The sequence below is a fragment of the Hylobates moloch genome, unplaced genomic scaffold (assembly GCF_009828535.3).
Source record: "Hylobates moloch isolate HMO894 unplaced genomic scaffold, HMol_V3 SCAFFOLD_13, whole genome shotgun sequence".
Classification (NCBI taxonomy): Eukaryota; Metazoa; Chordata; class Mammalia; order Primates; family Hylobatidae; genus Hylobates; species Hylobates moloch.
Window position 1 is genome coordinate 37,900,594 of NW_026652288.1, and position 15,459 is coordinate 37,916,052.

Consider the following 15,459-nt stretch of genomic DNA (forward strand, 5'->3'; position numbering starts at 1 on the left):
GACCCTTCTCAGAATGAAAGAACACGTGCAGGACAAAGGAATCCAACTCTGATTGTAATACAGTGATCAAAATATTTTTTTCACACTGTGACATAGCAATTCATGTGCTTCTTCATTAATGCATTAAGTAAAAAATCACCTGTGGCAGCTTTAATAACCACTGTGACTTAGAAGCAGAGATGAGCATAAATGATATTTCAAGGCGCCTGCTGGAAGATAACGTGATAGGAAATGTCTGTGATTTCTTTTGGTGACAAAGTCACAAGTTCTGCTAACACTGTTGTGGTGCGTTGCCTGCATTTGTAATGGATTCGTGCTAGATGGAAGACTGGTCCCCAGAGATGTTCCTGATCCCTGGACCTGGGAATATGTTATGTTCCATAGCACGAGGGACTCTGCAGATGTAAGTTAAGAGTTTTGGATGGGGGTGTTATCCTGGGTTGTCCACCTGGACCCAATATCGTCACAAAAGTCCTTCTAAGAAGGAGGCCGGGGTCAGCATCATTAGCAGGAGATGTGACCACAGAAGCAGGACTTCGGAGTGATGTCAGGAAGGGAACCGGCGTCAAGGGATGCTGGACAACCCCGGAAGCTGAGAAAGGAAAGAGATCTCCCCTGCAGCTTCCAGAAGGAACCAGCTCTGCTGACACCTTGACTGTCAGAACTGTAGGAATAGAAATGTGCATGCATTTTGTTTTGTTCTTTTTGTTCAGGTAACTTAAATATTTTTTTTAATTGTGGGAAACCCACAAAATGTACCATCTTATCCTTTTTAAAGCACATTGTTCAGTAGTGTAACTTTATTATTTATTCTATTTTTTTTTTTTTTTTGAGACAGGGTCTTGCTCTGTCACCAAGGCTGGAGGGCACTGGCGTGATCATAGCTCATTGCAGCCTCGACCTCCTAGGCTCAAGTGATCCTCCCACTTCAGCCTCCTGAGTGGCTGAGACTATAGGTGCGTGCCATTAGCCAGCCAGACGCCTGGCTAATTATTGTATTTTTAGTAGGGATGGGGTTTTGCCATGTTGGCCAGGTTGGTCTCGAACTCCTGACCTCAAGTGATCTGCCCCCCCCTTGGCCTCCCAAAGTGCTAGGATTACAGGTGTCAGCCACTGCACCTGGCCCTAGTGGTGTTTGCTATATTGTTCTGTAAGCAATCTCCAGAACTGTCTTCATCTTACAAAATTGAATTTCTGTACCCATTAAACAACTTCCTATTAACCCCTCCCGCTACCCCGGCAAATATTTAGACACGTCTGTTTCTAGGAATTTGACTCCTCTCGGCACCTCATGTAGGGGGAATCATATAGCATTTGTTCTTTTGAGACTGGCTTATTTCTCTGACATAATGTCTTCAAAGTTCATTTTTATTGTAGCATGTGTCAGAAGTTTCTTCCTTCCTCTCACTCTCTTTTTTTCTTTCTTTCTTTTTTTTTTTTGAGACAGAGTTTTGCTCTTGTTGCCCAAGCTGGAGTGTAGTGGCACAGTCTCGGCTCACCACAACCTCCACCTCCTGGGTTCAAGTGATTCTCCTGCCTCAGCCTCCCGAGTAGCTGGGATTATAGGCGCCCACCACCACGCCCAGCTAATTTTTTATATTTTTAGTAGAAACGGGGTTTCACCGTGTTAGCCAGGCTGGTCTTGATCTCCTGACCTCAGGTGATCCAACGGCCTTGGCCTCCCAAAGTGCTGGGATTACAGGCGTGAGCCACTGTGCCCAGACTCTCTCTCTCTGTCTTTAAGTTTAGAGACAGGGTCTTGCTCGGTCACCCAGGCTAGAGTACTGTCGTGCAATCAGCTCACTGCAGCCTCAAATTCCTCAGCTCAAGTGATCCTCCTGCCTCAGCCTCCTGAGTAGCCAGCACCACAATTGTGCGCTACCACATCTGGCTAATTTTTAAATTTTTTGTAGAGACGAGGCCTCAGTATGTTGCCCAGGCTTATCTGGAACTCCTGGATTCAAGCAATCCTCCTGCTCCGGCTTCCCAAAGTACTGGGATTACAGGTGGGAGCCACTGCACCCGGCCAGAATTTTCTTCCTTTTGAAGGCTGAATCATATTCCATCATATGTGTAGACTATATTTTGTCCATCCATCTATCCATCCCTGGAAAGTTTGAGTTGTTTTACCCCACTATGTTTGGGGTCATTTGTTACAGCACGTGTAAGAAACTAATACATTCAGGAAATATCAAATTTCAGGCAGAGGTTAGTGAGAATACACATGGTTTTTCCACCCTTCCAAATCCACAGGCCCAGGAATTCTTCTGCCAGGTTAGAAGCCCTGCCCTGGAGATTGTTCTCACCTGCACAGCAGGATTCGGCTCTCAGACATGTCCAGTTTTTCAGTGGTGACAATAGGAAACAGAGCAGGGACCACCCACCCTGTGTTTTCAGGCCTAGATCCTGGTGAGGGGTTAGTCACATGGTCACCCCTGGCACGCAGGATGCTAGAGAATGTAGTCTTGGGTTTGGTGGCCAATACTAGTCTCCATGTCTAATAACGCTGAGGATGGAGGGGCAAGAGGATTTCGGAGCACACATGCACATGGCAAGGTCAGCCCCCAGGTTTCCTCCAGGGATTCCCTGGATGGGCAGAAGTCAGGTGACCAAGGACTCAGAAAAGTATCTTTAAGAAACTCAATACCTCTGGTCAGCATGGTAGCTCAGGCCTGTAATCCCAGCACTTTGAGAGGCCAAGGTGGGAGGGTCACCTGAGGTCAGGAGTTCGAGACCAGCGTGGCCAACATGGTAAGACCCCATCTCTACTAAAAACGCAAAAATTAGCCAGGTGTGGTGGCGGATGCCTGTATGCAAATACACATGGTTTTCCCTGCCCTTCCAAATCCACAGGCCCAGGAATACACATGGTTTTCAGCTACTCGGGAGGCTGAGGCAGGAGAATCACTTGAACCCGGGAGGTGGAGGTTGCAGTGAGCTGAGATCACGCCACTGCACTCCAGCCTGGGCGACAGGCAACAGAGGGAGACTCCATCTCAAAAGAAAAAAAAAAAGAAAGAAACTCAAAACCTCTGAGGGCAGGAGGTGCAGGGGTTAAGGCCTGGGTATCAGGGAAAACTCAGACTGCTCTTAGCACGTACCTGCTGTGTAAACTTGGCCAAGTCTCTTAACCTCTCTGAGCACCAGCTTCTTCATTTTCAAGGTAGAAGAAAGCATGGTACCTTCCTCAGAGGTGTTGGGAGAATGCACTGCTCTTGCATGTGTAAAGCCTCCGGGACAGGGTGGCATCCGTGAGGGAAACTTGTCATTGTCCTCACTTTGCACTGGCTGTTCCCATTGCCTAGAGTGCTATTCCTTCCCTCCTCCTTTAGGTTTTCAACTAGATGTCCCCTTCTCTGGCTGCCTTAGAGCAGGCAACTTCTTCTGTGTTCAGCCAACTCCATCTGAGGCATAATTTTTCTCAAAAGCGCTTCTTGCAGTGACATTGTACGTATTTAACTTATTTGTTACTGTCTGACTGTCCCACTGGTATGTCAGCTCCTCGAGGGACAGGGAATTTTGTGTATTTTGTTCTCTGCTGGGCCCTCAGTGCACAGGACAGTGTTGGCCCATAGTTCGTGCTCAATAAATACTTTTTGAATCAATGACAGATACAATGAATGAATAAAGGAATTGGTCTGTTACAATCAACCTGCTTCCTTTGAAGCCCTCAGCTGTACCTGAATTCCTGAGTAGACACTGTCACTCCCCTGTTTCTGCCTCCCCCACCCCCCAACTGATGGCAGGTTGGGGAGAGTTGGGAGTGCAGGGAGGGCTCTCCTTTTTTTCCTTGAGATGAGGTCTTGCTCTGTCACCCAGACTGCAGTGCAGTGGTGCAATCATGGCTCACTGCAACCTTGAACTCCAGGGCTCAAGTGATCCTCCTGCCTCAGCCTCCTGAGTAGCTGGGACTACAGGGGTGCACCACCATGCCTGGCTAGTTGAAAAAAAATTTTTTTTGTCGTGACGGGGGTCTCGCTATGTTGCCCAGGCTGGTCTCAAACTCCTGACTTCAAGTGATCCTCCCGCCTTGGCGTACCAAAGTGGCCTGTCCTTTTCTTTATACTCTATGGTCTTGGCCTCACTGACTCCGTCCTCCCATCCCCACAGTGTCCCTTTCCCTGGGTGGTCTCCCCTCCCCTAAGCAGCCTCCTTCTAGAGTCCCCCCTTCCACCCCTCATGGAAATACTTCCTGGGTTCCCCTCAGCCACCCCGCTCCACATCTGAGCAGTCTGCAGACACACAAGCTCCCCACCCGCCCCCCCCAACCCTAGTCCTGCCCTGGGGGCACCTGTGGCTCCTCCTCCTGAGCTGAAGCTGCTACAGCCCCAGGCACGTGCGGTTCAGGAAGTCACCTTCCTGTAGGCAAACACAGAGCCTGGCACGGGCACGTGTCACTTTCTCTTTCCCCAGGGGCAGCTGCATCACCTGGCCCCGCCCTGCTCTGGACTTCTCCAGCCTGGGCCTCCCCCACTCCGCCCCCGCCCCCCCCGGGTGCCTCAGGCCACTCTGCACCTGTGGAACTGGCCTCGGTCCCAGCTAAACAGTGCACCCTGGAGCTTAGGCAGGAATGATATCCCAGATGGAGCTGGAAATCAGAAACGCCCAAACCCAGAGTAGCAGGTGGAGATTCAGAGGAAGAGACAGAAGCCAGGGACTTTGAATAAGACCGAATGAGAGACCCAAAGCCGTGGAGCCCAGGACACTGCATTCCCCTGGTGAAAGAGGCATGGGAACCAGACACGAAGTTCATGCAGCTCAGGCTTTAATAGACAGAACGAGGCCTATGTGAGTCTCCCCCTGCCCCTCCTGCCATGGGCTAGCCTCCATCACCCTCTATGGGTCACCATGCTGACTTTGTTGAACGAAGACCTCCAGCTTCCTGCACTGGGCTAGCCTCCACCCTCCCTGCAGTGCTCCTACTGCAGGGACTGACTCATGTTTTCCTGTAGAAGAGGGTCCTCTACCATCCTCCCAGCAGTTAACCTCCCCTATCCCGTTGTCAGCCATCCTCCAATCCCATCAGAGTGGTCTAACCTCCACCCCTCCTGCTGGGGTTAACCTGTGCCCTTCCTGCCTAGGAAGAGTCACTTCTGCTGAAGGACTGTGGGTGCCACTCCCACCTCTTCTCCAGGACCTGAGACCTGAGGTAGCTCCAGGTGAGAGGGGGAGTCAGGCCCTCCCGGCCCCGCTCACCAGCTCTGTAGTGGCCCCTTCACCGTCTCCTTCTCCCTTGTCTCTCTCTCTTTTCCTCACACCTGCTCCCCCTTCCCTCTGCTCCCACCTGACCACACTGGCTGTGCCCTCTCCCCTGTGCCTGTCACCTTCACTTGTTCCTCTCTATCCTCCTCCCCCAACCTGTTCCCCTCACCTGCCCCCTCACCTGCTCTTTCTCACCTCTCCTCAGGTGAGGGAGCGCCCCATGGCTTTGGAGGCTGAGCTGGCCCTGACGCTGAAGGTTCTGGAGGCTGCCACTGATGCTGACCCAGCCCTGGGGGACGTCCTAGACCAGCCCCTTCACACCCTGCACCACGTCTGCTCCCAGCTCCGGGCCTGTGTGAGTCCCTGGGGCCCGGGCACCCAGGTCTGTGGACTCTGAACAGCGTCCTTCCCCTGTGGTGGCCCAGGCCCCGCCTCACACACCGCCCTCCTCTGCCCACAGGTCCAGCCTCAGCAGGGCCCAGGCCCTGGAGCCGCCTCCACCACTGGCTGCACCGGCTCCAGGAGGCCGCGAGGAAGATGAGAGACCCGGGAGGGGGACTGACTGGGTCATTTGGGTCCTAGGGGAGGATGGCAGGTGCACGAATTGGTGTCTCCCCAACAGGAGTTCTGGGGCTGCTTGTGCCTCCACCATTTTGAACCTTCCCCTTCCCTTCTCTTTTTTTTTTTTTTTTTTTTTGTAGAAAGAGACAGGATCTCACACTGTCGCCCAGGCTGGAGTGCTGTGGTGTGGTCCCAGCTCACTGCAGCCTGGAACTCCTGGGCTCAAACAATCTTCCCTCCTTGCCCTCCCACAATATAGGCATGAGCCACCACACCTGGCCTTTTCTGCCTCTCTATTTGGGACTTGAAATATGTGGTCAGTGGAGACCCGTGTGTCTGCCCCTGAGACTCATCTGCCACCTTTCTGTTTTAGTCTGTTTTCTGTTGCTTACAACAGAATACCTGAAACTGGGTAATTTATAAAGAAAAGGAATTTATTCCTTACAGTTCTGGAGGCTGAGGAGTCCAAGGTCGAGGGGCCTCATCTGCTGAGGGCCTTCTTGCTGGTGGGGACTCTGCAGGGTCCTAAGGTGGTGCAAAGCATCACAGGGCGAGGGCACCGAGCATGCCAACTCAGGTCTGTCTTCCTCTTCTTATAAAGCCACCTGTTGGCTCACACCTGTAATCCCAGCATTTTGGGAGGCTGAGGTGGGTGGATCACTGCAGGTCAGGAGTTTGAGACCAGCCTGGCCAACATAGTGAAACCCCGTCTCTACTGAAAATACAAACAAATTAGCTGAGTGTGGTGGCTCAAGCCTGTAATCCCAGCTACTCAGGAGGCTGAGGCAGGAGAATCACCTGAACCCTGGAGGTGGAGGTTGCAGTGAGCCAAGATCATGCCACTGCGCTCCAGCCTGGGTGACATAGCGAGACTCTGTCTAAATAAATAAATAAATAAATAGAGCCACCAGTCCCACCCTCATGGTAACACATCAACCCATTAATCCATTAGTCCATTAATCCATAATCCAATCACCTCTTAGAGGTCCCACCTCTTAATTCTGCCACACTGGGAATTTGGTTTCCACATGAGCTTTGGAAAAGATAAATATTCAAACCACAGCACCATCCATTATCTTAGATATTTATGCACCAACTGCCTTGCCTAGATTACCACCTCCAGATCCCTATTTGTTCGTGAAGCCCCCCAAAAATGTTTGTTCTTGGGCTTTTTATACAATCTGTGACAACAAACAATGAGAAAAATAATTTGTGACATTGACCTTGCTTGTATACGTGACTTTATTAATGACTGAACGCCATCTGTCTGCATATGTGACTGTAGCTGTGTGTGTTTGTGTGTGTGTGTGTGTGTGTGAGAGAGACAGAGAAGGAGAGAGAAAGCTGGGCCTGATGGCTTATGCCTATTATCCCAGTACTTTGGGGGGCCATCCTGGGAAGATTGCTTGAGCACAGGAGTTTGAGACCAGCCTGGGCGATATAGCAAGACTCCCATCTCTACAAAAAATAAAGAATAAAAAAAATTAGCCTGGTATGGTGGCGTGCGCTTGTAGTCCCAGCTACTCAGGAGGCTGAGGCAGGAGGATCACTTGAGCCAGGGAGGTCGAGGCTGCGGTGAGCATGATCCCATTACCGCACTCCAGCCTGGGTAACAGAGTGAGACCCTTTTTGTTATTTTTGTTTTTATTTTTATTTTTTTGAGACAGGATCTCACTCTGTCCCCCAGGCTGGAGTGCAGTGGTGCCATCTCAGCTCACTGCAACCTCTGCCTCCTGGGTTCAAGCAATTCTCTTGCCTCAGCCTCCTGAGTTGCTGGGACTACAGGTGTGTGCCACCATGCTGGCTAATTTTTGTATTTTTGGTAGAGACGGGGTTTCGCCATGCTGGCCAGGCTGGTCTCAAACTGCTGGCCTCAAGTGATCCACCCGCCTTGGCCTCCTAAAGTGCTGGGATTACAGGCATGAGCCACTGCATCCAGCTGACCCCTTCTTTAAAAAAAAAAAAAAAGAAAAGAAAAAGAAGAAAGGGAGAGAGAAAGAGGGAGGGAGAGAGAGTAAGAATATGAAAGAGTGAATGAAGAGTGAAAAAATCACTAAGGATGCTTTCAGTTACAAGTTGTGGAAGATTTAATTGCAAATGACTTAAACATCACAAGCAGTCATTATGCCAACTAATAAGATGTCTAGAGGGAGGCTGTGGCTGGGTCAGAGCAGCAGGAAAATGGCATCATCACGGACCAAGGATCTGCATGTGTGAGTGTATGTCTTATTATTTTTAAAAAGTCTTTTTATTACTTTTTTTTTTTTTGAGACAGAGTCTCACTCTGTCGCCCAGGCTGGAGTGCAGTGGCACAAGTTTGGCTCACTGCAACCTCTGCCTCTGGGGTTCAAGCAATTTTCCTGCCTCAGCCTCCTGAGTAGCTGGGATTACAGGCTCCCACCACCACACCAGGCTGATTTTTGTATTTTTAGTGCAGAAGACAGGGTTTCGCCACGTTGGCCAGGCTGGCCTCAAACTCCTGACCTTGTGATCCACCCGTCTCGGCCTCCCAAAATGCTGGGATTACAGGTGTGAGTCACCGCACCTGGCCTACTATTTTTTTTTACATTTTATTTTTTGCATTTTGTTTTTTACATTTTTTACTTTTTTTTTTTTACATTTTTACATTGCCCAGGCTGGTCTTGAATTCCTTTGCTCAAGTGATCCTCCTGCCTCAGCCTCCCAGTGCTGAAATTACAGGTGTGAGCCACCGTGTCCAGCCAGTGTGAGTGTATTGCTAAGGACGTGTCAAACTTGTGTTTGTGCCTCATTCACCCATAATCTCCTGTAGTTCTAAACCTGAGGTGACTATTGTCAGGGTGGGGACCTCTTGGGAGGAATGTCACAGAGTTGTCATCAAAAAGTCATTTTTGATGAGTTAGGTAGGTTAGAATTGCAAGCAATAGAAACCCACTCAAGCTAGCTTAAATGAAAAGAGGAATGTAGTACAAGGTTAAAGGCTGTGTTAAAGAATCTAATAGAAAACATTTTGGCATTATCTTGTTGAATATATGCAGATTGTATGAGCCAGAAATTCCAAGTCTAAGATATATCAAGAGAAACTCTTGTACACATGCAATAGAGACACGTGGTACAAGAATGTTCTTTGAGGACAAAGGTGGCTTGGCCGGGCATGGTGGCTCACACCTGTAATCCCAGCTACTCAGGAGGCTGAGGCAGGAGAATCGCTTAAACCCAGGAGGTGAAGGTTGCAGTGAGCCAAGATCATGCCATTATACTCCAGCCTGGGCGACAGAGTGAGACTCCGTCTCAAAAAAGAAGAGGTGGCTCACACCTGTAATCCCAGTACTTTGGGAGGCCAAGGTGGGAGGATCATTTGAGGCCAGCAGTTCAAGCCTGGGCAATATGGCAAGACCCCATCTCTATTAAAAAAATACAAAAATTAGCTGAGTGGGGTGGCACACGCCTGTAGTCCTGGGTACCCAGGAGGCTGGTGTGGGAGGATCACTTGAGCCCTGGGAGGTGGAGGTTGCAGTAAGTCATCATCAAGCCACTGCACTCCAGCATGGGTGACAGCAAGATCCTATCTCAAAAAAAAAAAAAAAAAAAAAAGAATATTATTTGCAGTGTTTGTTGTAATAGCAAAAAATTAGAAACAACCCAAATGGCTACTAACAAATGAATCACTGAAATGACGGGTGTGGAATACCATGCAGCAGGAATATGAACTACCACACATTTCCATATGGATAAATCTTAGCACTGTGGCAACCAAAGAGGAGTGCCACCAGGATGTCCCTTCTTTTTTTTTTTGGAGACAGAGTCTCTCACTCCACCACCCAGGCTGGAGTGCAGTGGCACGATCTTGGCTCACTGCAACCTTCACCTCCCGGGTTCAGGCGATTCTCGTGCCTCAGGCTCCCAAGTAGCTGGGATTACAGGCATGTGTATTTCTTTTTTGAGACGGAGTTTTGCTCTTGTTGCCCGAGCTGGAGTACAATGGCACGATCTCAGCTCACTGCAACCTCTGCCTCCCAGGTTCAAGCGATTCTCCTGCCTCAGCCTCCAGAGTAGCTGGGATTACAGGCACGTGCCACTACGCCCAGCTAACTTTTTGCATTTTTAGTAGAAACAGGGTCTCACCATGTTAGCCAGGCTGGTCTCAAATTCCTGACCTCGGGTGACCCTCCCACCTCAGCCTCCCAAAGTGCTGGGATTACAGGCATGAGCCACTGCACCTGGCCGTGTGTGTATTTTTAACAGAGGTGGGGTTTCCTCATGCTGGCCAGGCTGGTCTCGAACTCCTGACCTCAAGTCATCAGCCTCTTTCAGCCTCCCAAAGTGCTGGGATTACAGGTGTGAGACACTGAGCCCAGCCATCCCTTCAAAAAAGACTGTGCCATTCTGTTGCAAGCAGGGCGGTGCCTTCAGGATCTGCATCAGCTTTTGAGCCAAGACCTGGGAAGGCATCAGTGATTATTGAGCATGGCTTCTCAGATCAGGCCGTGCCTACCCAATGGGAGGCTCCTCTAATGAATGACCTGTGTTCTGAGCTCCCTATGGCATTGGTCAAGATTGCCAGAAATGCATCTTATTCAGGCCAGGCATGGTGGCTCACACCTGTAATCTCAGCATTTTGGGAGGCCCAGGTGGGAGGATCACTTGAGGCCAGGAGCTTGAGACCAGCCTGGATAACACAGCAAGACCCCGTGTCTACAGGAAAAAAAATAACATCACATTCTGAGCCTTTCCCTGCCCAACCCCACCTCACCTTTTTCCTCTCCCAGATGAATCAGATCAACATCATGGTCTCAGGCTCCTCCTGCCAGATTCTATTTCCTCCCCCTTGTATTTCTTCAGGCATCACCTACCGAAAAACTTTGCACCTCTAGCTCTGTCTCAGCATCTAATGCCAACAGACGCAGGAATACAATGTTGAGTTCAACCACCAACCTATAGAAGACTACATATAATAAGATAACATTTTTGTAAGGCTCATCAACAAAACGACCCACTCTAGTGTGGTTAAACAGAAGGAAAAATCGATGGAAGGATAATACAACACAAAACAAAAAGTCAGAGTCTGGGTGCGGTGGCTCATGCCTGTAATCCCAGCACTTTGGGAGGCTGAGGTGGGCAGATCACCTGAGGTCAGGAGTTCGAAACCAGCCTGACCAACATGGTGAAACTCTGCCTCTACTAAAAATACAAAATTAGCTGGGCGTGGTGGTGCATGCCTGTAATCCTGGCTACTATGGAGGCTGAGGCAGGAGAATCGCTTGAACCCGGGAGGTGGAGGTTACAGTGAGCCGAGATCACATCATTGCACTCCAGCCTGGGCAACAAGAGTGAAACTCCATCTCAAAAAAAAAAAAAAGTCAGGAAGGACACATAGGTAGCTCCAATAGTATTACGATGTTCTAGGTTTTAAGTTGAGTGATGGGCTTATAAATATTCATTGATCATTAAGATGCGTGACTCATGTGCACTTCAAATATTCTTTTGTGGGTCTCAAATATTTTATATTCAAAACTAAAAATGAAAATGAAAATACCCAAAGGTAGGCCAGGTGCAGAGGCTCATGTCTGTAATCCCAGCACTCTGTGGGGGCCAAGGCAGGAGGATCGCTTGAGCCCAGGAGTTTCAGACCAGCCTGGGCAATATTGCATGACCCCCTCCCTACAGAAAAACTTTAAAAAATTAGCCAAGTGTGATGGCACACACCTGTAGTCTTAGCTACTCAGGAGGCTGAGGTGGGAGGATCGATTGCTTGAACCCAGGAGTTTGAGGCTGCAGTGAGCTATGATCACACCACTGCACTCCAGCTTGAGTGACAGAGTGAGACTGTCTCTTAAAAAAATAAAGAAAGAAAGAAAGAAAAGGAAAGGAAAGAAAAGGAGACACCCAAAGACACGAGGAAGGGCCTGGAACTAGTGACTGGAATGGAGTGTGATTAGAGTGCTGCTTCTTGCCCTTTCTTCAGGATAGCAAAATGTTGGAGGGCACAGGCCGTGAAATAAAGCCTGCTGGGTTTAGAGCTCAGCTCTGAAGAAAGATAAAGGGAGCATGTTTTCCTCTTGTTAGTGTTGTCTTCTTTGCACGTGATGCCTGGAACTGTGGCAGCCACATTGTGCCTATGAGGGGAGACAGGCTGAGGCTCAGGCTGACAAACTGAAATACTGAAATGACAGAACAAAGCTGGAAGGGGCTGGGCACAGTGGCTCACACCTGGCATCCCAGCACTCTGGAAGGCCAAGGTGGGAGGATCATTTGAGGCCAAGAGTTGAAGACCAGCCTGGGCAACACAGTGAAACCCTATCTTCTCTCTCTCTCTCTGTCTCACACACACACACACGCACAGCTGGAAGGGGCTTGGGACTGAATTAGGATGACGTAATTCATTACGAACATTCTGTGTCTGGCATCTGCCAACCCCAGACTTTCCTTTCCTTTCCTTTCCCCTTTCCCTTCCCCGCTCTCCTTCCTCCCCTCCCCTCCCCTCTCCTCTCCTCTCTTCTCCTCTCCTTTCCTCTCCTTTCCTTTCTTTTCCTTCCCTTTCCCCTTTCCCTTCCCCCCTTTCCTTTCTCTCCTCTCCTTTATCCCCTCTCCTTTCCCCTCCCCTCCTCTCCCCTCCTTTGCCCTCTCCTTTCCTTTCCTTTCTTTTTTTTTTTCTTGAGACAGGGTCTTGCTCTGTTGCCCAGGCTGCAGGCAGTGGTGGGATCACGGCTCACCGTGGCCTCAGCCTCCCCGGCTCAAGCGATTCTCCTGCCTCAGCCTCCTGAGTAGCTGGGACTACAGGTGCCCGCCACCATGCCCAGCTAATTTTTTTATTCTTTATTTTTTGTAAAGACAGGAGTCTCACTATATTGCGTAGGCTGGTCTCAAACTCCTGGGCTCAAGTGACTTGCCCACCTTGGCCTCCCAAAGGGCTGGATTACAGGCGTGAGCCACCATGCCTGGCCTTTTGTCTATTTTCTAATTAGATTATTGTTTTTCTTTTACTTTTTAGTTTTGAGAGGCTTTAAAAAATAAAGATATATTCTAGATACTAGTCTTTTGTCAGATAAGTGGTTTTCAAATATTTTCTCTTAGTCTGTAGCTTGTCTTTCTATCTTCTTCTTTTCTTTTCTTTCTTTCTTTTCTTTTCTTTTTTTTTTTTAAGATTGGATCTTGCTTTGTTGCCCAGGCTGGAGTGCAGTGGCACGATCTTGGCTCACTACAACCTCTGCCACCTGGGTTCAAGCGATTCTCTTGCTAATTTAAAAATTTTTTTTGAGACAGAATCTCACTCTGTCACCCAGGCTGGAGTGCAATGGCATGTTCTCGGCTCACTGCAACCTCTGCCTCCTGAGTTCAAGTGATTCTCCTGCCTCAGCCTCCTGAGTATCTGGGACTACAGGCACCCACCACCATGCCTGGCTAATTTTTGTATTTTTAGTAGAGGTGGGGTTTCACTATGTTGGCCAGGCTGGTCTCAAACTCCCGACCTCAGATGATCCACCTGCCTCGGCCTCCCAAAGTGCTGAGATTACAGGTGTGAGCTACCACGGCCGGCCTATTCTTTTTAAAATTCGTTTACTTATTCTAGTTCCTTTAGTGTTCATGTACATTGTAGAATAATCTTGTCTATACCTGAAAAAGTCTTGCTGGAGTTTTGAATAGGAATTGCATTAAGTCTACATATCAATATGGAGAGAACTGAGGTCTTTACTCCGTCCAGTATTCCAATCCAAAAACACAGCGTGTCTCTCCTTTTAATTAAGTCTCCTTTAATGTTTTTCATCAGGGTTTTATAGCTTTCACTATATGAGTCCTTAGATTTCACCTAAGCGATTCATTTTTTAAAAGTTATTATAAATGGGCCGGGCGCGGTGGCTCACGCTTGTAATCCCAGCACTTTGGGAGGCCGAGGCGGGTGGATCACGAGGTCGGGAGATTGAGACCACGGTGAAACCCCGTCTCTACTAAAAGTACAAAAAAATTAGCCGGACGTGGTGGCAGGCGCCTGTAGTCCCAGCTACTCGGAGAGGCTGAGGCAGGAGAATGGCGTGAACCCGGGAGGCGGAGCTTGCAGTGAGCCGAGATCGCGCCACTGCTCTCCAGCCTGGGTGAGAGAGCGAGACTCCGTCTCAAAAAAAAAAAAAAAAAAGTTATTATAAATGGTATTTTGGGGGGTTGGTGAGGACAGGATCTTGCTCTATTGCCTAGGCTGGAGTGCAGTGGTGGAATCACAGCTCAGTTCAGCCTCCACCTCCTGGGCTCAGGTGATCCTCTCACCTCAGCCTCCCAAGTTGCTGAAACTACAGACACGTGCAACCATGCCCAGGTTTTTTTTTTTTTTTTTTTTTTAATAGAAATGAGGTTTTCCCATGTTGCCCAGACTGGTCTCAAACTCCTGCCTGCAAACCATCAGCCTGCCTCGGTCTCCCAAAGTGCTAGGATTACAGGCATGAACCACTGAGGCTAGCTGTATTTTTTGTTTCATGTTCAAAAGAGATTTCTGGCCCAGGCGCAGTGGCTCATGCCTGTAATCCCAGTACTTTGGGAGGCTGAGGCAGGAGGATGACTTGAAGTCAGGAGTTCGAGACCAGCCTGGCCAACATGGTGAACCCTCGTCTCTATTAAAGATACAAAAAAATAGCCAGGTGTGGTGGCAGGCGCCTGTAGTCCCAGCTACTTGGGAGGCCGAGGCATGAGAATTGCTTGAACCCAGGAGACGGAGATTGCAGTGAGCAGAGACTGTGCTACTGCACTCCAGCCTTGGTAATATAGAGAGACTCAGTCTCAAAAACAAACAAGCAAGCAAACAAAAACAAAACAAAAAAAACACCAAAAAACAAAAACAAACAAAAAAACCCCCACACAACCGACAGTCAAAAGAGATTTCTATCTGTTTTTTCACTTTTATGTCCCCAGCACACAGAACAGTGCCTGGCACACTTTAGGTGTAAGTATTTGTTGATAGAATGAGTGCATTTGTTGCTAATGTAGACAGTTGATCTTTGTATGTTTGTCTTACATACTCTCATTTTGCTGGACTCAGTGCTATGAGAATTTTTGTAGATTACTTGGATTTTCTATGTTGACAATTATGTCATCTGCAAACAGATTGTGTGTGTGTGTGTGTGTGTGTGTGTGTGTGTGTGTGTGTTTGAGATGGAGTCTCATTCTGTCACCCAGGCTGGAGTGCAGTGGCGTGATCTCGGCTCACTGCAACTTCCGCCTCCCAGGTTCAAGCGATTCTCCTGCCTCAGCCTCCTGAGTAGCTGAGACTACAGGCATGCACCACCACGCCTGGCTAATTTTCGTATTTTTAGTAGAGATGGGGTTTCACCATGTTGGTCAGGCAGGTCTCGAATTCCTGACCTCGTGATCCACCTGCCTCGACCTCCCAAAGTGCTGGGATTACAGGTGTGAGCCACTGTGCCCAGCCTGCAAACAGTTTTATTTCTTCTTTTTTGATCTAGTTGCCTTTTATTTCCTTCTCTTGCCTGATTGCACCAGATGGAACTTTCAGTACTGTGGTTGAATACGAATGGTGATAGAGGACATCTTTGCCTTCTTCCTCATCTTAGGGAGAAAGCACTCAGTCTTCCATCAAGTTTTGCATTTTTTGTGGAGATGGGGTTTCACCATGTTGCCTAGGCTGGTGTTGAACTCATGAGCTCAAACAATCTGCCTGTCTTGGCTTCCCAAAGTGCTGGGATTACAGGCATGAGCCACCGTGCCTGGCCC